Consider the following 25,592-nt stretch of genomic DNA (forward strand, 5'->3'; position numbering starts at 1 on the left):
CCCAGGTGGGTCTTTTTCTTCTACAGTTGCTTCAAGAGAGAATCCCCCATGCTAAACGACAACGATTTATCGTGTACATGGTAAATTCATCTTTATTTTCCTTTATGATATATTGAATTATTCATAACCCTAAATTCTATTTGAGTGACCAACACTCGTCAGACAAGTGAGTAATTGAATTAGTCAAGTCACTAACCAAATGTGAATTTATAGCGATTGTAAGGGAGTTTATAGCCATTGTTGACAAAGTTGTTATTTGGGTCTGCTAAAGTTAGTTTAGCCTTGCACCCAAGTTCGATGATTATTTCCTTGCACTCAAATATTTACATTTGGTTAGTTTAGAATATCACTTTCTCATAAATATCTGAACTGACCAAAGGTGACTTTATCTAAACTGACCAAAGGTGACTTTATAGCCATTGATGTATTTATCTTAGTTCTACTTCTACTACAACCGTTGTGCTTTAAACCGTAAAACAGGGCACGTTTTATGCTAGGTCTTTATTTTGCTCGACAGCTTGCATCCGTATTTATCTGCTCAAAGTTCCTGTTTTTTGTTTTGTTTTTTTTTAAGCAAAGCTCAGAGTTCCTGTTTTCTTCACCATAGGTTATCTGCTATGTGGCAATTTAAGAACAGATTATGTATTTTGAGATTTCAATAAAAGAAAGAACAATGTAAAATATAAAGCCACATCTAAAGGTGCACAGTTACCAACAAATAGATCCCTCCAGGTTTAAGAAGCCTACAAGCAAAATAACAACTGTGATTAGTGACGGTAATTTTACTAAAGTCTGCAATATTTACCGAAGATAATGCAGTACAAAATTGTACTGGTAATTTTAATGAAGTAAGTTTTCAAAAGGATACATTTCAGCTGAGGTATGTGCTCATATTTTCTTTTCATCATGTCAATGGCCACTGATGAAATGTCAACGTTCATTATGTCCTCATATCCATCCGCAATCATGTCCTCAGACATAACTACGAGAGAAGATTTTTCCATCAGAATTTCACTCAACAAGTAGATAGTAAATATCTAAATCCAATGAAATTATAGATGTTATGACCTTCCTGTTAGAAAATGAATCATTTTTACATCAACAGTTCTTCGTCTATAGATGGCAAGCGCAATGCCATGTTTGGGAATGCCAAAGCACCCTAATTGCATCATGTACATTATTACCAAAACAGATGGAACTATCAGAGAGAAGGCGGGCAGGAGTAATAGAGAACCTTAATTTGGGGAATTCAAGCTCCATAATTCAAACACAGGTCAAAATTACCAAAAAGTAGCTAAAATTAAATGATGAATGTTCAAAACGACTGAAGGTTTGGGAACCAATTATACTCTAACAGAAGAAACCGAAAAGGGCCCGGTTGTCAATGAAAAATATAAGAACGATTATCCAAAAAAAAAACCCAACATCCCAAATCAAAAAAATTATTTTCTATCTTTTTTCTAAGAATTTCTCTCAAACCAAACAGAGCAAACAAAGTACTAATGCAGAGAAAGAAAGAAGCTCTAGAACCTGCGGATTAAAACTCTTAAAAGGGAATAGCTTTACAAACAAACAATGAAGAAAAGAGCAACGGAGAAAGAGGGGAAATTACCAGCATTGCCACAGCCGACCGTGACAACCCGAGAGGAGGTTGGTATGTAGTTTCGGACAAAAGGACGGAGAGAAGAGTAGCGCTGGTACCAGTCGAAGGAGCCTCCTTCTTCGACGTAGCGGGCGTCCCAATAGACGGCGTCACCATAGTTGTAGGTGTTGCAGCTCGACACGTCCCTGAACATCTTCTCTTCACTTTCTGCTGCTGGTGATGATTGTGGTGATTTGCGTTCAGCCGGGTACAGTCGGCGATATGAAATTACAAAAGAGAAAGAGAGAAACGAAAGCGCAGGCAAGTAAGTGCGCTCAGTTTCGTGTTGGTTTTCAGGGCCGAGGGCTTTTGGGCCCTTTTTTGTCCGTACAGAGTAAGTGGTGTCCGAATTAGAAATTCTCTAGGCCCCCATATGTTCTACTTTTATTTATTTATTATTATTAGAAAATACAAAGTAAATTACACCCAAAAAATAAATAAAAATAAAAAGAAGAAGTCCCAACGGATATTAAAATCAAAAAACTAAAGGTCTGTTTGATAACCATTTCTATTTTATTTTTTATTTTTTATTTTTTGTGCTAGAGTATAGAGGAAAATGAGAGTGAAGATGAGATTGAGAGAGAAGATTAGAGAGGAGGATAAGAAGAAGTAGTAACAAAAGTGAACACACAAATTAAAAACTAAAATATATTTGAAATTGTTTTCACTTTCAAGTTTTGTTTTCACTTTTGTTACTTTTCTCTCTCATGTCCCCTCTCATCCTCTCTCTCAATCTCATCCTAACTCTCATTTTCTTTTATAGTCTAGCATAAAAAATAAAAACTAAAAACTAAAGCTGAAATGGTTATCAAACGAACCTTAAAATTTTAATTCAATATGACACAGGATAAAGGAAGTACCCAAATACAAATATGACGAAGAGTATGTCTTAAATTTACCAGAACGTTTGCTACCATAATGATTTCTCGAAAATTACGTGTGATTCTAACCGCTTAAAAGTTGGAAAAAGGAACTTAATTTCTTAGGCGCAGAGTGAGGTTGAGATTGAGAGAGAGAATGGTAGGGGAGGATGGGAGGGAGGAGTAACAAAAGTGAAGAAAAAAAAAACCTTGAAACTGAAAAAATATCCAAATAGATTTCAGTTTTTAGTTTTAGTTTTAACTTTTGTTACTCCTCCCTCCCATCCTCCCCTCTCATCTTCCCTCTTAATCTAATCTTTGTTCTTGTTCTCACTTCCACACTCTCCCTTTTCACTCTACACTCTTGCACAAAAAATAAACATTAAAAATTAAAATTGAAAAAAGACTATTTCATTATCAAACAGAGTGAGAAAGCAGTAGCTGGAGTGGGCCATTAGACTAACACTAGACTTGATTGAAAATTCAGTTATCAGTTTTCTGCTTTTCTTTCTTTCTATTTTTAATGTAGGCAACTTCCTATTTCTTTCTGTTGAGACCCAAAAAATACATGGTTGGGCCCGAATAAATTATCAGTCCAAAACGACGATGCATTAGGAAAAAGCATAAAGCAGAGTGCACCGAAACCTACCACATGCGAATTACAATGCACGTGCCATGCTAAATAAATAAATTCGCTCGGGATTGAGATAAAATATACCGTGTTTACAGGCTCATGCAAAAATAAGCATCGCAGGACGATAAATTAAAACATGCCAAGCAATGTGCCATGCCAAGCACGAAATCATTATCGCACACCCAATCACGCACAAGCCTAAGTGGGCCCAAGCCACTCAAAAACCGGGCTTGCTTGAGTGGGTTGTGGTATGGACGGTGATAAATCAACATGAGACCCATTGATGGACCGAGAAATGGAAAGTCTCGGTTTGCTTGGGAGCCTCGAGACTCAAGCCCATTTCTTAGGCCCAAACATGTGGTAAGCATAAGAGAGAAAAGTAGCCAAAAAGCCCAAGCAAAATAACCTAACCAAGAGATAACCCAACCAAAAATAATAATAAGCCCAAATCAAGAAGCCCAATGTTTCACAAAAAGCCCATTTGCTTAGAAAGTCATCTTGGCCCTTAGAAAAACCCAAAATAGCCCACAAAAGCTTCAGCTCTTTTGAAAAACAGAGAGCACGTGAAGGAGGAGGTTGGCAAACTCATCAAGCAAAGCTCTTTGGGAGCAAGTTCCAAGCCGAGGACGCCCAAAGTACCAAGGAATGCTGACTTGCAACTGTCAAAAGCACCACTTGGACTAGCATATATTTTCACTTCCTTTCCTTCATCGATTCAGCCAAGGGGGGAAGGAAAGAAGAAAAACGATAACCAAGAAGGAAGCTCTCACCACGCAGGAAAGAGGGATATTGAGCTCCTAAATTTCCTGAATTCGAGCAAATAAACAGAGGCAATTTTTGCCAAGAAAGGGAAGTCAGAGAAGAGGAGGAGAAAGGAGGAAAAAGCTTAGCCAAAATAAGTAGAAGCCATTAGGGTTTCTTGAAAAATGGTGATTTCCAGCAGCTATAAATTGAGGTTTCCCCTACCCAACAAAAACAACTCAACTCTAGGGAGCAAGCTTTCTCTCTAACTTACAAAAACCTAACTACCTCGTACACTGTTCATCTTCTTCTCCAATTTGTTTTCTAGCAGCTGCCAGAAGAATTCGGTCTTTCTTTTTCCTCTTTCCCCAGTCAAACTTCCTCACAAAACACCTCATCCCTTACCTTAATACTTTCTTTTCTCATAAACCAAGCATAACCTCTCTCTTAGTGCTAAACTTATGTTGGTTTTGCTCCCATGCCACATGCCACTCATGATGAGCTAAAAGACTATCTGAAAGCATGCCAAAATTCTGTAAGTCACCATTATTTTGATAAGTGAAGATAGCCAAAATATCTCCTAAGGTTTTGCTACCCTTTCGAGGTATTTTGGGGCTTAATTTTCGAACCCAGGCAAAAGGGGACAGTCTCCTCAGTCCACCCTTTTACAGTAGCCCTGCCCATTATTGCATAGGAAGAAAAAGTCCCCACATAAATTGGCGACTTCAGTGGGATTAAGCCATCGTCTTCATCAATGCCTCTAAGGAAGAAGACCAGAAGCAACAACATGACTTCCCAAGATGGGCCAAGCCATGCTGACTCAGAGTTAAGGCAACATGCTTCTTTTAGAGAAGAAGAACGTGCAAGTGAAGGAACTTTTACCCTCACATACCTTGTTACAGCCATTCATGCTATGGGTGAGACCAAGAGGGAGATGGCAGAGTTGATAAAAGAACTCAAAAATTCGGCTCCAAAGCCAAGTGAAGTGAATGAGAAGCATCCACAAGAAGAATCCGCTGCTGCCGGAAAGAGTCGAGCAAAGGGACCATCTTTTGTCACTTAGGAGGATGTTGTTGCCATGCTGGAAAAGGAGCGAGTCAAGTCAGGAAGATTGGAAGTATCTTCCTCAGCCGCCGTATCCATCAAACTTACTCCAGCAGCCATATCCTAAAGGCTATGAAGCACCAACCTTTGTCCTCTTTGATGGAAGGAAGGGGAGCCTGAAGAAGCATGTCAATCACTTCATTGATGCCTTGGGACCATATGCTGGTGATCATAATCTTCGACTTAGAGAATTTTCAAAGAGTCTCACCGATCATGCTTACACATGGTATACAACGTTGGCACCAGGCTCTATTCACTCTTGGGAAAGCTTGGCAAGCAGGTTTTGTAAGAAGTATTTCCAGCATGAAGAACGAGTCACCACCACTCAACTCAACAACACTTCGCCAAAAGCATGGTGAGGATCCCGTGGACTTTGTACGTAGGTTCCGGGACCTGGCATTGGATTGCTATAATGAGAAAGATGAGGAGGCGCTTGTTGAAATCTGCATCAGCAATATCGTGGCAGATTATAGAGTGTATTTGGAGAATATTGGCATTAGTCAATTTTCTCGGCTGCTGGAAGTCTGTGAGGAAGACAAGCATGTCCGTCAAGCCACCAGGACAAAGGACTTGGAGGAATGAGAAGAAGGAAGCGCATCAGACATTAGCAATAGATGACAAGCCATCCAACGACTACAATTCACGCAAACGGAAGGATAGAGAGACGTATCCACCACTACCATGCAAAGATGAAGAATTTCATGCTATCCTTGACACGATGATTGCTGATGGCGTAATCAAACCTGTCAGACCCTACAAAATTCCTACCCGAGAGGAAAAGAATGATCCTAGGTACTGCCGTTATCATCAATTTGTAGGGCATCCAACCACTGCCTATCAGAGTCTGAGGAGAATTTTACACGCCAAAATACATGAGAGAGTCCTTGAACTTCCCTCTAGGAAGCAAACGATTGATGAAGACCCCTTGCCAAAACAAAGGGAAAGAAGGTAGCTGCTGTCATTACATGCTCCGATGATTTGCTTGATGATGATGAATTGTGCCACCCTTGGAGGAATGACCCAAAGCCGCCAAAGCTATATGGGAACCTTGCGGAAACATGGAGAAGGCATATTGGTGTAAATATTCGAGGCCTTCAAGTTACAACACACCATGGCCGCTCGCTGATGGATGGGGTAACAACTCAGACAGCGAAGTTTTATTTTGGACATGCCGGAAGAATGCTACTCGAGGGCTTTATCGACGCAACGGCTGCTATGACATTTCATAATCGCATGGAACTGAAACAAGCGTGATGGAGCGTTATTTAAGCATGAAACAAGGGCCTGACTTCACAGGTCCTTCAAAGAAACCCGAAGTTCAAATCACTCTTTGACCAACTTAGCCGGGCCTCAAGCAAGAGAAGCATTCTGTAGCTCGATGAATATCTCTGTGGAGTCTAACTCTCACTGCTTTACAGCTCAACCACAAGGATCATTCTTGGGAAATGACAATGCTATTGTCTTTACGGACGAAGACATGGAAGTTCCATACCCGGACCATAGGAGGCCGCTTTACTTGGAGGGACAAATCAATGATGTGTTCATAAGGAGAGCTTTGGTAGACACGGGTTCCTCTCAACGTATTACCTCTGTCTGTGCTTATGGCAACTGGTATCCCATTATCTAAAATTGTCCAATCACAAACAAACATCAGTGGTTTCGGGAATAAGAGTGAGGTCACAGTCGGGCATCTACAAGTAAATTTGAAGGTTGGGCCAATTCGGTCACTTACTAAGTTCTATATTGTGGATGTGAATGTGGCTTACCATGCTTTGCTTGAAAGGTCATGGCTCAACAAGCATAAACTTGTGGTCTCTACCTATCATCAATGCGTAAAAGGAAGGATTGGGCTGAGGCCGCCACGCATACCTGGAAACCAAGCACTGTTCAACAAAGATGAAGCTCACTACTCCGAGGCGGAATTCTATCTGAATGCACAGTCTTTGGAAGCAATCCATCCAAGGATTTCGGGACCTACCTTCCTTCGTGGACTGAAATTCGTGATTTAAGCAATGAGGAGCTAATCACCATTGTTGATCGAGAGAGAAAGAGGCACTCGGAAGTCAACAACCATGCCTATGATCATCCCCAATGCTCAAATGTGACGCTGCCCGATGGACGTACCGTGTACCGCTTATGACGGGGTTGGGGCTTGACCGTGTATTATGGGAAAGCCCCGAGTATGGAGGGAAAGTAATGCAAACAAATAGCTATGGGAGTTCCGACAACAAGGCACCCATGCCTTGTGTTTTCCAACAACCGATGGCAGCACCCAGACACATGCAAGATGGATCGGCAGCAGTGATGGTGAGCATTGGAAACAATTGATTTGAGTGAAGATCCCTCTACCCCGAGGCCCATTTTCATTAGTGTTCATTTAACAAGTGAGGAGAGGGTGGCCTTGATATCTTTGCTAAAGGAATTCCGAGATGTGTTCGCTTGGAGCTATGAGGAAATGCCTAGCTTAAACCCAAGCTTAGTAAGTCATACTTTGAATATTGAGCTTGGTACAACACCTATCGTGCAGTCGAGAAGGAATTTTCATCCTAAAGTTGAGAAGCAAATCAAGGTGGAAATTGACCAAATATCGTCCCTGTGAAAAAGCAAACCGGTGTGATCAGAGTATGCAAGGATTATCGAGACCTCAACCGAGCTTGCCCAAAGGACGAGTTCCCGTGCCTAACATGCATATCTTAATTGATTCGACCTCGGGTCAAGGCTTGTTGTCATTCATGGATGGGTTTAGTGGTTACAATCAGATCAAGATGTCACCCAAAGATGCTGAGAAGACAGCCTTTCGAACACCATATGAGAATTTTTATTATACGGTCATGCCATTTGGCCTCAAAAATGCTAGCGCCACCTACCAAAGAGCCATGACAGCGATGTTTCACGACATGATGGGAAAAAAAGTCGAAGATTATGTGGATGACCTTGTGGTGAAGTCCAAAACCAGAGAAGGCCATCAAGAAGTTTTGAGGAGAGTGCTGGAAAGGTGTCGGCTGTATGGTTTAAAGATGAATCCAAAGATGTTTGCGTTCGGGGTTTCATCCGGTAAATTCTTGGGGTTTCAAGTACACCAGCGTAGCATAGACGTGGATCCTGAAAAGACTAAAGCCATAAATTCTCTTGCACCGCCTAGAAACCCAAAAGAATTGAAAAGCTTTATGGGAAGATTATCGTATATTCGACGCTTTATCCCAAGGTCTTGCTACCACCATGAGTGCTTTTACTCCATTGCTCAAGAAAGGCAAGCCGTATGAATGGAGTGAGAAGTGCCAAGAAGCTTACAAGAAAGTGAAAGTGCAACAAATAATCACCAAGCTGCCCACTATGAAAGCACCTATTCCAGGGCTTCCTCTCAAGCTTTATTTGGCTGCGACAAACACAGCAATGGGGGCTTTGCTTGCTCAAGATGATCATGATGGGGAAGAAAGTCCCATTTATTACGTAAGTAGGCAACTAAGGGGAGCTGAAATAAGATATCCGAAGATTGAACCCTTGCACGTTGGCTGCTACAATTGTCCGAGTTTGATATCACCTGTACCACCCCAAAAGCCATCAAAGGGCAGGCCGTGATTGACATGTTGGCTCTATTTCCCGAAGTTGAAGAATCAACAATCTCTAAGGAAGTTTTGGGAGAGCTGCCGAAATGGTTCTTTGTAGTCAGCAGGCAGACTATGGACCCTACTGATGGGTTTTCTACATCGAAGGGTGGAGGGGCAGGTGTGGTGCTTGTCAATCCCGAGGGGCAAGCCACGGCCCTCTCATTTAAGCTAAATTTCCCATGCACAAATAATACGGCAGAGTCGAGCTTTTATTGCAGGGATGTCTGACAGAAGGAAATGGGTGTCAAAGAATTAAAATTATTGGGGACTCAAACTTGGTCTGAGTCAATTGCAAGGAATTTATTTGTGAAGGAACCAACATTGGCACCATATCGTACAAGCGCTGAAAGGCTTGTTCGTTCTTTCAACAGTTGTCTTTGGAACATATCCCAAGAGTCACTAATAGATATCTTGTCGTTGGCCACTTTAGGTCGAGGCTCTCATTTATTGAAGAACAGCCCAATATTGCAGTAATCAAGAAGGACATGCAGTTGTTGAAGCAATGGCTCAAAAGGAGCAAGCTGGAAGAAGATGTGGAGGAAGCTTGTGAAAGAAAAATAGGCAAAGGAAGCGACATCAAAGAATTGAAGGATTATGCGATCATCTTTGGGAACTGTGCAGACGCCTTCCAGGAGGTATTTTGACCATTGCATAGGGACAACGAAGAGAAGCTTCAAGAGGTACATGAGGTTACTTGCAATTTGGGGCCAATAATCAGCTTGTATCGGCGCTGCAGCATAAGGGTTATCTTGGGCCGAAATGAGGAAACAAGCGGTGAAATACAAGACAATTGTCCCAAGTGTGCAAAGATACCCTCCACCGAGGAATCATTCACCATCTCGTTCGTGGAGGATTGGAGGCTCCATACTTGGCATCCTTCATCAACGGAGTCTTGCCAACCAATCCCAAGCATGCACGCAAGCTCCCAGCGCTGTACCACAGAACTGTAGCTTAAGCCTATAACAGGACAGTCAAGCCTCGCGCCTTCAAGCAAGGAGACCTCGTGCTAAAAGTTGTGGAGCATGTGAGAAGACAGGTGTCGGGACCTTCCAAGTTTGCGCCATAATGGGAAGGCCCGTTTGCAGTCAAAGAAGTTCACAGCAGCGGCTATTATCGGTTGGTCTCTATCAAAGAAGGCACGCTGACAGACCCCGTCAATAGGAAGTGGCTCAAGCTCTACTACTGCTAAGTTAACTTTATGCCTAGTACTTTTGTATTTTCCTTCTGTCAAAAAAAAAACTCCTTCTATCTTATTTTCACGTTTTGAAAAAAAGACACTTTCGTATGATGCACCATTATGGTAGCAAGGGCTTTTGCAATGAGAATGAAGGAATATTTTGAAAAAAAATATATTGTGTCTCCAAAAGCTTTATTGTTATTAACCCTTTCTCAAATTTTCTCTCTCTCTCTCTATATATATATATATATATATATATATATATAAAACTTGCCACTTAGTAGTGAAACATGCCGGGCAAAGTCACTTAGATGGGGTCCCCAAGCATCACGCTTAAGCAAAAAAAAAAATAGCATAAGGCATGTTGCAAAGAGACATGCAATTTTAAGGTGCTGGAACAATACGATACAACACCTGGAAGCTTTATAGAGCCCAAGTAGAAATCATGCACATATTGGCTTGACCCTTTGGGAAAGGTGGGAAGCTATTTTGTCAAGCTTAGAATCTAGATAAGCCATGCAAAAGAAACTTTCGAAAATTTTATACATTAAAAAAATTGACATATACCTTTTCAATGATATCAACCTATCGAGAAAATTTCAAGCGATGCTGTTTATACCAAAATGAACAGCCAATGAATATCAAACACGTGGGCTAAACCAGGGCCATGTGTGCCTTCGGCACCCACCTTCGGTACCAAACCCACCGATCACAACATTAGGGCAACCTCGCCCCCTTCGGCGCATGGCGATCTCTGGCGCCCAAAGTCCCACATCGAAACTCTAAACAAATTGCACACCTCCCAAGGCCTATAAAAGAGGACAACCATCCCAGGGGTAATCAATCGAATTTACGGCATCGCCTATTGTTCTGCTGATTCAACCTTACTCAATCTGTTTACTTAATTATCGGAGAGCCCGGCGGTACCACCACACCGGTGCCCTAGGACTTACCGTGTGTTTGCTATCTTACAGATTGCATCCTACAGGGACATCGAGATACCAGAAGACACTTAATCACTAAGTTGCGCGGGAAAGTCTTGAACCATTTTTCGTCAGCGGTTTAAGCGCGCCTGTCGTGAAAGATAAAAATCAACCTACAATTCCTAAACAAAACAAATGGAACCGCCCGGGACCACAATTTCACGCCGAGGACGGATTACCGTCACGGCATGCCAAGTGGAGCAAGCCGGCGCGCACCTTAAGCACCCGCCGGTAATCCTCGCGCTTTAGACCCGGTCCAAGGGCTTAAGCTCAGATGACTTCTTCTGGAGGAGATGGTTAAACTCAAGACGTAATAATCTCCTTTCGTCCAGGTGACGAAAACTCTGGTATCGCCAGGAAACACAAAACATTTAGACCACCGAATCTTTCTCAGAGCCGGCGGACCGGTCGCGCGTAGAAGAAGAGGAGCGGAGGGGCAGGGGCAACGCCGCGCCTCAAGCAGTGGTGGTCCCGACTCCCGAGACCAACCTACATACGAAGAAGGTGTATAGATTATGTCGCCATCGGATCAACGACAAGAAGGATGCCGACGCATATGTCCCAATTCGTATGGCGCCGCTTGAGGACTTCCGATGAGGGTCTGGGGATAAATCGCCCCTGAGGGTTTGGGGTTTGAATTGGCTGGATGAGGTCACGGGGATGAGTACATCCCGGGAAACCCGAATCAAGCTATCGTTAAGCTCGGAGTACTAAAAGCGTCAGGCTTAACCCGTTCAGGCGTCCCAAGCGAGACCCCGCCATCCGCTTACTTTTCAAAAGAGTCCAGAAGATGGAGGATGACCGAACGGTCGGTCAGTCACCGATTGGGGAAAACCCGGCGGGACCTTCGGCGCATCAAGAAGTCGGATCGGATAAGGTGCGGCCGTTCATATGCATATATCCTTCTATACCGGTGTGGAAGACCCTTTTGACGCATCTTCACTCCTTCAAATCGGTAGTTGGGTGTAAGGGCCTCGATTTAGCGACGGCAATGTCTGCTGTTTACATCGTCCCTTACGAGCTGCCTCGAACCGGTTCTCTGATCTCGAACCGGGGCGGTAGCTCCTTTGACGAGTGAAGCAAATTTTCCTCAACCACTTCATGATCCAGACGAGACCGTTTGTACTGCCGCGATCTATACGATTGGCCGAGGGAGGACGAACCCTTACGAGAGTGCGCTGCGGCGCCATCCACGATTTCTCGGTGTCACGAACGAGACGATAGGGCAGCCTATGGCGCCTTCAAGAGTGGCCTACGGTCCCTCTCGCCGTACCTCGTGCCGCGGTAGCAATCGCACCGCGTCTGACCGAGTTAATGAAGCAGCTGCGCTTCACGCGAAGCCGAATACTTCAATTCTAAACCACGCCTTCGGCTCGGAAGGAGTCGGCCACCAAAAGTTATCGGGGCGAGCAGGCGGCCAGCGTCGGCGGAGCGCAAATGGAAGGATGACCATGATGGCCGTCGGAAACTCAAACAAAGGGCGGGAAATGCGGTCGTAGCGACCGCGGGCGCCTACCGAATCACGATCGTGCTCGGAAGTCTTCACCCTCTGAACACGTGAAACCGTTCTAATGAACGAATATGACCAGATCCCAAAGCCAACCAACCGAAAGCCCAATCGGCAGGATAATCAGACAGCGGCAAATTCGCCGATACTATTGAAACGACCACATCTGAAGATCTGCATCGACCGAGAGAAAATTGTCGGCGCCCGATTCGAAGGAAAGTTGGACGAAGACTCGCCAAGCCGCCACAGCCCAAAGACCAATGCGATCGGGCGATCAACATGATCAAGAAGATCGGCCGCGGCCCTACTTCGCGGGATCTAACTGCTCGAATGGCGCATGCGCGCGCCCATCGCCTCAAGTCTTCTGCATAGAGGACGCATCGCGCCGAAAGTTGCCGGTGGTGGATGGGAGCCCATCACATTTTGTGAAGAAGAGGAGGAGGATCATCTACCCACGATGACCCAATGATTATTCGAGCCGAGATTGCCGATTACGATATAGGTCGGGTGCTAATCGACACCGGAAGCTCTGTGAACGACTTTGCCGATGCGCTCAAGGGATCGGGATTGCCGACAAGATGGTCAATCGCAAATCACGCCTACTTAGTTTTTCCGAGATCCGTCCAACCGTTGGTAGCATTAGTTCGCCTATCACCTTCGTGTCGCCCTCAGAAAACAATGACCTACTTATCAATTCATTATTGATCGCCCAACGGCATACAACGCCATCATAGGGCTAACGGCACACCGTGAGTCAAAGCCCACCTATCTCCCCCACATGTTGCCGATGAAGTTCCCAACGCACAACGGTACTGAGTCATTCGGTGATCAACACAGCGACGGAAGTGCTATGCCACGCCCTTAAGTCAGAGCTAGCAAACCGCCAATAGAGGCCATGATCTGCGGTGGACTACCGAACGCAGAGCGAACTTATTGACGATTCTAGGAGGAAAACCCAGCGCTAATGGGCGAGCTACCGAGGAGCTCGAGACCGGTCCTCGAACGAAATTCCCGATCGCGGGTGAAGATCAACTAATTTAGGTCCGACTCAAGACACCATCGACTTACGGCAACAGCGAAGTCTTCGTCGTCTTATGACGATATGCCCGGCATATCACCTAATGTCATCACCACAAGCTCGTGATTCCACCGCGCACAAACCGGTCGATAAAAGCCGATCGACGACGCCGAACGGACGAGGCAATGCGTGCCGGTTGATAAGCCCAAAGCCATCGGCTTTATTAGGAAGTCCGATACCTCGCTTGGCTTGCCAACTCGGCCATGGTTCGAAGGCCGTAGGAGGATGGCGGATGTGTCGACTATACCGACCGATAAGGCTTGTCTCGGCGACGCTTCCCATTAATGATCGACCACCATCGATGCCACTCCGGGCACGAGCCGCCACCATGGATGATTTGGGATACAACAGATCTTCATGTACCTCGCCGATAAAGAACATACGGTATTCATCACGGATCGCGGTTTATATCGTTATACAATGTCATGCCCTTCGGCCCAAGAACGCGGGGCAACTTATCAACGGCCAACCAATTTTTACAAATACATCGGGCGACATCATGGAGGTATATGTCGACTACATGGTGAAAAGCCGAACGCAGGGAGCATTTTGAAAACCTCGCCTCATGTTCTAGATTCTAAAGCACTACCGAATGAGGCTGAACCCAGCAAAGTGAGCCTGCGGAGGGGAATCGAGGCCAATCCCAAGAAAATCAAAGCCATAATCGACATGGAGACGCCGAAGACGCATAAAGACATCCAGAGCCTTACGGACGTGTCGCGGCCCTAACACGCCTCATCTCCAAGGCTACCGACAAATGCGTACCGTTCTTCAAAGCTTTGAAAGGGGGCAAACATCATATCGCATGGACTCCCGAATGCGACCAGGCATTTCAAAACTTGAAGAACTACATGAGCCAGGCACCACTATTATCGAAACCGATCCCGGGAGAGGTGCTACCCTATACCTTTCAAGATCCAACACCGCCATAGGTCGGTGTTAATATGAAGCCGTAGAATGGAATTACTAATTTTTTATATCAGAAGGCGCCCAGAGCGCAGAGTTTTGTGACCCACCCTTGGAGCAGCTTAGCACCGGCCCGGTCAGATCGGCGCAAGACTTCGCCTTAATTCCAAGCACGAACTCACAGCTATGACGAACCACCTCTTCGCAGTACTCCAAAGCCGAAACATCCGCCGTTGGTTAAATGGGCGATCGAAGTGGGAGAGTTTGACATACGCTCGCCGAGGCCGCAGAAAAAGGCTGCCATTGCCGACTTCATCTCCGAGCTCACACCTCCCGCGCGATCGGAGTCATCGCCGAGCGCCGTCCCTACCGCACTAGAGAAGTCCCGACGCCACACAATCTTCCGACAGGCTATTTCGCCGACTCGCACTGTGACGCGAACACATTAGTCGAGGTGTGACAAGTGCCGCTGGTTCGTGAGTATCCTCATATTCCCGCCGAACCGCCACCGATCGTGGAGCCCGCGGGCCGCTCACCCAGTGGGGATTAGATCTGATTGGTCCAATGCCAGAGGGCAAGGGTCAGGTCAAATACGCCGTGGTTGCTGTGGACTACTTCACCAAATGGGTAGAAGCCAAAGCCCTAGTAACAATAACGGCAGCCAGAGTCGAAGATTTCGTCTGGACGAACATTTGCTGCCGATTCGGCATCCCTTACGCCATCGTCACGACAACGGCAAGTGCGCTTGATTCGAAGTCTTTAGGAATTTCTGCACCGACTCAAGATCAACCGTTTTGCTTCGCCAAAGACACCCTAATCGAACGGACAGGTCGAAGCCATGAATAAAATTGTCAATAAGCTGTTGAAACGGCAGCTTGACAAAGCCAAAGGAGCCTGGCCGGAAAAGCTTCCAGAGGCGCTGTGGGCCATCCGGACATCCTACCGAACGACAACTGGGAAACACCATTCTCCATGGCTTTCGGTTCAGAGAGCCTCCCACCAACGGAAACCTTCGCACCAAAAGCGAACGGGGAGGCGCTTACTTTGAGCCTCGACTTGCTCGAAGAACGTCGAGCACAAGCCAACCTTCGGAACGAAGCTTACAAGAAGCGGCTCTGGATACTATGACTCCATGGTCGATCCCGCCTTTCCAAATCGGAGATTGGGTCATGGAAAGTCTTTGGCAACCAAGAATCCACGAAGGAACCCTGACCCGGGAAGGACCTTACGAGATCATCTGCATCGCGATCTGGGACATCGACTGTAGACTCCAACGGAAAGACCCCCACACCCTTGGAAAGTTGAACATTTGAAGTACTATTTCAAATAGTCACCCAGCCTACGCAGTGGTTACGGATGAGCCCTAAAAGCTTTCGGCATCTCATAATACAGCCTTCGCATTGTAGCGCTTTAGCCAACGGCGGTTCTAACTTGTAAAACGACCCAAATTGTACCTTGCTTTGGCGTTTATCAATGAAAGGGCCTTCGGCCCATATGTTCAGTAACCTTTGTTGTACCTTTCAAACTCTCTTCATTTTTGTTTTTTTTTTTTAAAAAAAAAGAGGATACGGTAGGGACCATCCGTCGGAACTACACATTTTGGCATCGCCATTATCCTACCGATTAAGGGACAACGGACAAACTTTATTAACTTTTATAGGCTCGGTGATTACAGTCGTTGCTTTGCCATCGGCAAGCACCTATTGGTTTCAATTCCCTACCACTTGGAGCTTTTTGCTTGAAAGGAAACCTCATTGGCCAGCGGCACAATGACTTGTTTGAGCCTTCGCGTTAAACAAGAAGAATTTCCTAAGCACATTACCGATCTCAGAAGTAAGATGCAATTAAATTGAAACAAGCTAAAATTAAAACACAACTTCGAATTAAAATATGCCCTGGCCACGGCACACAGGTTCACCAAAAATGCCCACGGCATCAAAATCACATTAAAAGTACATAAGAAAGTGCCCTCGGCATTAAATTTAAAGCACAACAGTGAGCTTGAGAAGTGAGCTTTTGGACGAGGCTCTATCAGCGACATTTCATCGGCTCGCGGCAACCCCATCGGCTTCGTGGGCAGACCTTTCTTCTGGATCATTTGGGACCTCCTCCGCTCATGTAATCCCCTCGTGACTTCGACCATTTCTTCCTTGCGCCTTCGTGAAGAGGGGGAGGACTCGCAACGGTTGAGGTTGAGCTTTTCCTGTTGTACCGCTTGAAACGGAGAGTAGGTCCATTTCCAGCCTCCGTGTCTAGCAAGGTACTTCATTGAGCCGAGCCCGCGGTAACCTCAGATCGCTCCCGAACGGGCAGCCTCGATCTCTGAAGCCCGAAGCTCGACTCCTCAAAGCCACCCGAGACCGCCTTCAACCTGTGAGCCTTCTTTGCCGTCAGCGCGCGCGCCCAAGGTGTCGACATCTCGCCAAGCTTGGCTTGATAAACTTTACCCTGCTCGCAGCCACGCAGATGTCCTGGCCAAGTTCGCTTGGCTTGGATGGCTTTGCTAGCTTCGCAACCTTCTCGCGTCTGCCCCAGATGTTTCTTCTCTCGCTTGGCCACGCATTATGGCCCGCTTAACGCAGCCACAAGTCCATTAAGCCTGAGCGGCAAATAAGGAAACGTTAGATGGAATGTGCTAAAAAAACGGGCTTACGAGGCTTGGAGGAGCCGAAAGGCCGCCGCCTCCTCCCGGAAGAGCCGCAGGTCCTCGATCTTCGATAGGTCCATTTGTGAGCCGGATCATATGGTTCACACCGTACGCACTGCCTGAAGGACAAGCCAAGGTAGAGCGGCCTTCGAGGCGCTTCGCTGCCCTCGGCAGAGAGGATGGCTCGCTCGGCAGCAGCCTGCTTGTCCCTCGATTTGGGCAGGTCGATCAAGTCACGGTGAACGGCCTCTTGCTCGCAGCTTTGGAAGAAGTACCCTCAAGGCGCACCGGACCGGGATGGACCGGCCGCGCCTGCACGCGCTGAGGTCGATCGCCGGGTCCACACCTCCACGAAGGCGCGGTGTCGTGTCGCTCCGCATGCCGCACTTCCCCGCATGCCAGAGCGAGGCGCTTCTTCGAGGATTCTTTCATCCCTGGCTCTCGGATCTTTCCTCTCTGATGCCATCGCGAGAAGGAGCCTACGACTCCCGATACATGTTAAGCTGTCACAAATGGCGAAGATATGCTTACCTCAGGCTGACGAGTTGAGCTTTGATGAGATTAGCGGGTGAAGAGAAACTGGCTGGTAAACCTCTCCACGGCGTGGACCTTGACCTAACCCTTTCAATATGCCGGATCTCTCTGCCGCAGTAGCGCCTCAACCTACTTCAACTTGCACCGCACAAAGCAAATGGAATTACACTACCGAAGGAAAAAAAATGAACTACATGCCCCTACTCGAATGGTGGGATAGCCCACCGGCGATTTGAAAGGTGGTTGGAACGTGGAAATGGACGGGATGTCAGGGGGCTACTCCTCCACCGGACAAAAGCACCCGCCTTTTCCCTCCACGCCTTCTCGGGAGGTCGGAATGGCATTGATGAGTGACGCCTAGGTAGCCTTCGGCAATTGGCCTGGACCCATCCCCCGTGATCGGCACATTTCGACTCCGTGATATCGCTCACAGTGAGAGAAGCTCGACGAGGCCTCTCCCTCAAATCGGCTCATACCGGCTGCGGGACTACCACCCCATCAACGCCACCCTGGAAGTTGTTGGGATTGAACTGCCGAGCATAGCCTATGGACCTCTCCAACGGGCTGAGAGGAGCTCTTACCCCCTGCGAACACGTCCGGAAAAGACGATTCACGCTCTTCGGATTACTTAGAGATCTCGTAGGATTTGGGATCCTATGCCTACCAATCTGGTGTGAAGTATTCACCAAACTCGCAATCTCCTCCTTGATTACTCATGGCTCCTGTGATAATCAACACCGAAGACGAGCTCTCTCGGAACCCCATCGCACCCTAGGGTTGCTGGGGTAACCACCGATACGCGGGCCGGTTGATGGTTCGCAGCGGCTCACCTACGGGCCGGGGTGGAGGCCTCTCCAGTTGGTGCTTACTTCGCCTCCCCAGCGCCAAGCTCACATGGACTGGCGTCGCTATAAATGATAGACAACGGTAGGAGCGCTAAGCCCCTTCCCGGCCATGTATGGGACTGAGTCTGGGCCCGCCGAGTATCTCGACATCGGTAGATACTTCTCTCCTGCATCGCCGCCGCCAACATCGAGTCAAAGACTTTCAGAGTGACTCTCATCGAATGCGCGCAGCTCACGCTCCGCCTCGGAGAAAGACTGCTATCGGATCTACAAAAACAGGAAGAAAGGAAACTAAGGTTCATGCTCTGATACTATCCTATCAGCCCCTACATCACTATTTCCTATGCGGCGACTAGATACCGAATGGAACCCTATGGCCGTCTAGTTCAAACCAAGGAAGGACGAAACTCTAAGGTATGTAAAGAGGAAAAGTAGGGCACCAACGTACTAGTTCAACCTCCTGGAAATGGACGCGGACCGTCTGTGATCACGCACGGACACGAACCGCCTTCCTCGTGATCGTGCAGTACCCGGTTGCCGTTAGCTCTTGTCGAAAATCGCTCTGAATACCGGAACACTCGCCGAAATCGCCCAGAGAGCCCTCGTTTGCTCACTAAGTCTAAAGTGATTTACGCCCCTCGAGTCGCCCCTATTTATAGGGCGAGGCCAGCTTGAAACGGCATACCTCGAAGCCAAACGGGATTAATGCGCCACGCGCGCCATCATTACTTCCGCGCACGTGTCGCCGTCCGGTGGGGGGACGGACGGCACTAAGCGCCGGTCGAAGCGGCTACCAGACGCCCTTCCTTCGGGCCACCGACTGGCGATGCCTTCTCGACTTCCCGACGCGTCGCCTTCTACGAACAAATAATGCAGAAAGGACAAGGTTTAGCCCTTTCACCTGATGGATCGCCGAACGGTAGGGCCACGATTCCCGCCGAAGATAACTTAAATCCCTTGAGAACTCTCGCAAGGGGACTTGGGGACTCTGTTTATACCAAAATGAACAGCCAATGAATATCAAACACGTGGCTAAAACAGTAGGGGCCATGTTGCCTTCGGCACCCATCTTCGGTACCAAACCCACCGATCGCAACATTAGGGCAACCTCGCCCCCTTTGACGCAGTGGCAGTCTCACAACAACTGACGCCCAGAGTCCCACATCGAAACTCTAAACAAATTGCACACCTCCCAAGGCCTATAAAAGAGGACAACCATACAGCTTGGAGGTAATCAATCAGAACTTACGCATACCGCCTATTGATCCTGCAGCTCAACCTTACTCGATCTGTGCACTTTTTAGATCGAAGAGCCTTCGCTGCCGTACCACACCGTGATGCCTAGGACTTACGTGTGTTTATATCTTACTGATGTGCACACCCTACCGACTTACATCGAGATACCAAGAGACTTAATCACTAAGTTGCGCGAGAAAGTGCTTGAACCATTTTTACGTCAACACACTCCAAATTATAAAGACAACTTTGGCCAACAAAGCAGTACATATACATAGGAAATATGCAACATGCCTCAAGCATTCAGAAACTCATACAAGCTTCAGTAGTTTAATATCAAAATTACAAAGGCATAATGACGTAGTCGTTAGAGTCACAAAAGAAAAAAACAACAACACTACAAACAAAGCAAAATAAAACGACATATTGAAGGTTCGTGCGCCCTAAGTCACAAAGCGCAGGATCATGTGCCAAGCTAAATGGTTACCAAGCCAAGGATGGGCAATCAGAAAAAGAAAAGAAAAAGTGTGTCAAAAAATAGCCTTTGGAATATGTAACGTGATAAAAAAATGAAGAATGAGCCGAGTATTTTAAGCTATGGGGAATGTCCGAAAGAGCAAAAGCCCTAGAGATAATCGCCGCGCTCCACGCACTCAAGCCTTTATCCATAAATACCTTTAGTAAGAAGGAGGGCATGCATCTCCTGGCTGGTTCTCCAACTCATGTTGTTTAATATTCAAGGCATCTGCAGCTTTTACTTCATCAGTCATGCGATAAATTGCATACACGAATTGCCCGTGCTCCAAAGACGGCACGTGCTAAGTTCTTCACGAGTTTGAGAAGAAATTCCACGTGAAAGCCCAGAATCATGGCCTCACATATTGCATCTCGCCAACAGAGTAGTTTGTGATCTGTAATATCAAGGAGTTGCATGGTGTCCATCCCGTGTAGTACTAAGCCAAGGGCTCGAAGGGCAGTGCACCTTGAGAAAGATGAGGTGACATCTGTAGCTTCCATCAAACTTCCGTATTTGTCCATGAACCTTTTCAAGGCTTCAACCGTCTCTGGATACACGAGGGCACCTTGGAATGTCACATAACCATCGAATCTGTGGCAAAGCGAAGAAGTTCATCAATGGATCTAAGAATGTTGACACCACCATCAAAAAAGGCTTTGAATGCCGTGTAGGAATTTTCCCAATCTTGGCAAGACATGTCTTTCTCGAATGAATGTCCTTTTGAGGAACCTGTGATAAAAGCATCACCATTCTTATGACTATTGTCAACAACCTCAGCAAAGGGATGTACTACTGGAAGAGGTGGAGCGGTGCCGGCTATGTCGTGTGTTGAGATTGGAGAAGTAGGGAAGTTGCTTTGGAAGAAGTGGAGCGGTGCCGGCAGTTATGTCGAGTGCCTGGATTAGAGAAGTAGGGAAGAAGCTGCTGAAGTGCCGAGAGTGTACCGCAGCCATGTCAAAGCGCCGGATTGGAGAAATAGGAGGAGGAATTGCTAGAAGTGGCGAGAAAGGCGCCGGCAGCATGTCCAGTGCGCTGGATTGAGAAATATGAGGAGGAACCGCTAGAAGTGGCGGAAAGGCGTCGGCAGCCATGTCGAGTGCAGTGTTAGGACAAGAAGGAGGTTGCTTGCGGAAGGCTCAGGACAACATCAGCTTGAGTAGGAAAGGTAAAACCAGCCTCCAATGAAGCACCTATCGTGTCCTCAATGGTGGGCACGACCTGCAGGAGAAAAGCAAAGTATGAACTATGGGACACAACGGGCAGTATGCAATGTCAATATGCCAAGTAGAACAGGCAAGATGGACATTCGATACCAGTTCAATGTCGACACGCTATCCATGATTACTAGCCAAAGCAGGAGCTGTATATGAGGCGTCGAGCTCCTCCAAGTTAGTGCCGAAGTCCGGATATATGTCTTCATCGTGACTATAGTATTGGCTTTCATCAAGGTCCTCATCCATGCCACTTGTACCGTGAGCGCTCTCTTGCTCGTGGATGTTAATCTCAGTCCCCATAGCACCACTGTCATCGCTACCATCATCACTATTATCATCCACCGTTACCACTACTTTGGGTCCCGAGTCTTCACCTTTGTTCTTGCGGGTATTGGCAAACCGTGTTTCGAGAATACGCATGCTTCGACGCCTTCAGGATCACCTGAAACTCCTTACCCTTGCCTTTACTTTGGGAAGTACCTGTAAAATAAGATAAAAGGTATACTTATATGTATATAAAGAGCGAGAAACAAAGAGAGCAAACAAATGGCAATACTTACTGCGAGGAGACGAGTCCTTGGTGCTTGTCATTTGCATCTGCCGGCTACAAGGTTGCTGCAGTGGTAAAGGCTCGCAAGGAAACTTTCTTGGGCTTGGAGGACCACTTGTTGCTACCTTGGGATGAACTTTTCGCCCTTTACAGCTTGCCTTTTCTCGACGCCGCAGCTTTCCTCTCCGCCTTTCCCATGTACAACACTTTTTCCTGTTGTGAGAACCGATTTCCAATTTCGCTTTAGCTTCAAAAATCACAAACGATCTCTCCGCTTTGGAAGTAAAAGGCAGATTCCGCTTCTCGCCAGTGGAAATGGCCTTCTCTTCCGACACTAAGCGGGCATGATGAATGATGGTAGGAATCAATCACAATGGGAGATGGAATCGCTAAAGGCAAAACAACGGTTCCAATAATTTTGGTAGGCCTTCAAGAGACTACCAACGCGCTGCCCGGCTGGCGAGCAAGGGCAAGAGGTCTGCCGTCTCCCGCACATCACCAATCCAAAACCACTGTGCAAGGTCAAGGAATCTCCATGGTTGGGACGGAAGGCACGCTTGGTCAAACCTAAGTCGTCGTTTGACCCATAAAGGGAATAATGCACAATCTCCAAGTGGTCATCACCAAATGTGGGCAAAGGAAGGCATGCAACACTTAACAATGCCTCTCTACGTAACCGACAACCTTGTGTTGGCATGGCCAAGGCCTCCAGAATCGGCATAGAGGGGTATACTTCTAAATCCCTCTGATAAAGCACAATAGGGACGGAAGATAAATTTCTCAATATCATCCAGCAACTCTAAAAAATTTTGGCCCTTTCTTTGCATTCTACGAGACCATCGACATATCAAGGGGAGATTACCCCAGCACATAAGAACCCGCATCGGAATCAACAAGAGATCTAGCCTTTGGATAGGGAAGTGGAGATACCTCTTCACCTTTGAAGCGCTCCCACAAGAAGATTTGCAGAAAGCTAGATTCACAAAAGTCTCCACAGCCATAGTTCCTGCCGTCCCTTTCTCAAGCCCAATCGATCAAGCAATCGGTATAGGTGCCCCAAGAACATGGGGATAGAGGAATCATGCTACCCCGTGCTATTGCCAAGGCCAACGGAAATATCCTTTCGTGCAAGCAATCTTGGGAAAAATCACAAAAAAGGAATCTCCCAAGCCATAATGATACAAATGCAGCAAGACGACACGGTTCATCTCGGTTACCATCCCCAAAAAATGAATCCAATTGCTGAACCTCAGGGAAGTACTAGGAGAAGTCGGGGCACCCTTCCGTAAGACCTCAAACTTGAGTTTATCTTCCGTCGATACAATGTGGAAGGATCTTGGCTACCGCAAAGTGAAAGGTGGAAAATGGTGGCTACATCCTCGAGTGTGGGGGTAAACTCTCCCCATGAACAAATAAAGGTATGTGTCTCAGTACTCCATCGCCTAACCACGTGTCGAAGCATCCGGGCTTCAATATGGATGCCGCAAGCCTTAGAAATAAAGATGGCATCCAGCACCCTTGCCCGGCTTAGGATGTCGCAGGTAGACGGATTCTTCAACTCCCAATCAACCCACTCTGACCAACCCTTGCTGGTGCCGCATGGATACTGAGAGAACAAGGGATGGTGGAAATAAGCCTCTCTTTATACAACACCTTGATACGGACGCAGGATCAATTATTGGAGTCACCTCGGGCATGGCTCTCCATCAATAATTATGTCTTCATCGGTACCTTTAAGCAAAGGAGGGGGCCTCCCTCTCTTCAACCTGTCATCTGTGGAGTAAAGATGGTCCCGATGACGGATGATGGATTAATAGACGTCATGACAACTCTTGGCAAAAAAGTGAACACCTGCACACGAAAGAGTGGGAAGAAGCGAAATAAAATTAGCATGCGCAAGCCACATATCAAACGTGGCTGGTCGAGTTCATCTAATTAAACATGCAATTTAAAATTCAAACGCACGACAAGTAAAAGTCTTACTCCGTGATCAACAAGCGAATAAGCAAGCCCCTTCTCGAAATAAAATAAATAAATAAATATTCAACCAGGCAGTACAGAACATGCACTCTGTCAAGTGTTGTTCTCCATAAGCAACACACGTAAGAACCCACAATTGATCAGGCATGCGTTCTCAAGGAAAGAAAGCCTAGGCCAAGCGTCAGTCTACACCTATTCTAAAATACCCAGAGTTGGCAGAGTTATTTACCAAAATCTAAGTTAGAGGATTGAAGGGTTTGAAGGTTCCAAGCAGCAGAAACGTCAAGGGTTTCCAGACCTACCCTCACCTACTCCTGAGCGTATATACCTGCACAGAAATAAATAAAAGAGAAAGCATATCATGCCAAGATTAGCCTTTTCACATACAAAGAGGGAGCCTGTGCAAGATAAAGGTGAAGAAAAGGAAAAAGGAGAAAACCGAGCCAACAAAAATTAGGGTACCTTTCAGCAGCTTGAGCAAAATTAACGAAGGAAGAAACTCAGACAACGGCACGGGCTCTTCCTTGCTAGTACCCATCCGTGCATTCTTGTTGCAGCAGTAAAAAGATGGGTAAAGGGATTTGGTATTTGGCTGCCCAAAACGAAAAAGCAACACCCATGGGTATGAGAAACCCAACAAATTCTCCAATCAATCTAAGGGAGAAACTGGAGAAAAGGGGGTACCTTGTTAAATCTTCCAAGGGAAGGCCTTGAATGCACCAAGAAGAGGAGAAAATCGGGGATTTGAAGGCAAAACCCGCATAAAAGAAAACCCTTCCATCAGCAAATGGATTTTCTTTGAATGAAGGAGGGACGACGAGGTTGAGTCTGAGTCGGATGGGGCTTTCTTCCCGGTGGAGATGGGTGATTTCTACCGATTGCACTTTCTCACTTGGTCTAACTTCGTGGAAGAGCAAAAGAGAACACAAGAAAGATAGTTAGAGAGAAGTTTTGGGTCTGGAGCGTAAAAAGAAAGGAAAAGGAAGAAGTTTGTGCAGTGCGAAAAGAGAAACAAAGGAGGAAAAAAAAAAGAAGAGGAAGGCGTTGGCGTTGGGAAGCTGCAAATATCACTGGACCAATCATGAGACGTCATTCTGCACGGGAAGAGGAAGAGTTCTCCACAAATACAAATTTGATTTTGGGTTGGGTTTAATTACTCGGCCCATTCCAAAGACTTCATGGCCCTTATAATTAAGGGGGCTAATGTTGAGACCCAAAAAATACATGGTTGGGCCCGAATAAATTATCAGCCCAAAATGACGGTCCATTAGGAAAAAGCGTAGCGAGTGCACCGAAACCTACCACATGCGATTACAATGCACGTGCCACTAAATAAATAAATTCGCCGATTGAGATAAAATATACCGTGTTTACAGGCCCATGCAAAAATAAGCATCGCAGGACGATAAATTAAAACATGCCAAGCAATGTGACATGCCAAGCACGAAATCGTATCGCACACCCAATCACGCCACAAGCCTAAGTGGGCCCAAGCCACCAAAAAACTGCTTGCTTGAGTGGGTTGTGGTATGGACGGTGATAAATCAACATGAGACCCATTGATGGGCTGAGAAATGGAAAGTCTCGGGTTGCTTGGGAGCCTCGAGACTCAAGCCCATTTCTTAGGCCCAAACATGTGGGTAAGCACAAGAGAGAAAAGTAGCCCAAAAGCCCAAGCAAAATAACCTAACCAAGAGATAACCCAACCAAAAATAATAATAAGCCCAAATCAAGAGCCCAATGTTTCACAAAAGCCCATTTGCTTAGGAAGCCATCTTGGCCCTTAGAAAAACCCAAAATAGCCCACAAAAGCTTCAGCTCTTTTGAAA

At 46.5% G+C, this 25,592-nt stretch overlaps 1 protein-coding gene and 1 long non-coding RNA gene across 5 annotated transcripts in view; one reads left to right on the top strand and one right to left on the bottom strand.

Annotated features, from left to right (window-relative positions):
• LOC148916659 (putative disease resistance RPP13-like protein 1) overlaps positions 1-25,592 on the top strand; it is a 42,119-nt gene that overhangs the window by 6,742 nt on the left and 9,785 nt on the right. Inside the window, exon 4 of one of the 4 annotated variants that reach the window (XR_016127025.1) lies at positions 6-134. The exons of the other annotated variants lie outside the window; for them this stretch is intronic. The gene's annotated coding sequence lies outside the window, so the exon portion shown is untranslated. Of the gene's footprint in view, positions 1-5; positions 135-25,592 lie in introns of those variants that run through there. 4 annotated transcript variants of the gene reach the window in all.
• LOC103331386 (uncharacterized) lies at positions 114-1,948 on the bottom strand. The gene is made up of 3 exons (XR_016127026.1): positions 1,613-1,948; positions 869-982; positions 114-743 (listed from the first exon to the last, which is right to left on the bottom strand). It is a non-coding gene; the product is annotated as an uncharacterized LOC103331386 (long non-coding RNA).

This window comes from Prunus mume, linkage group LG5, assembly GCF_029339155.1.
Source record: "Prunus mume cultivar Tortuosa linkage group LG5, ASM2933915v1, whole genome shotgun sequence".
NCBI lineage: Eukaryota > Viridiplantae > Streptophyta > Magnoliopsida > Rosales > Rosaceae > Prunus > Prunus mume.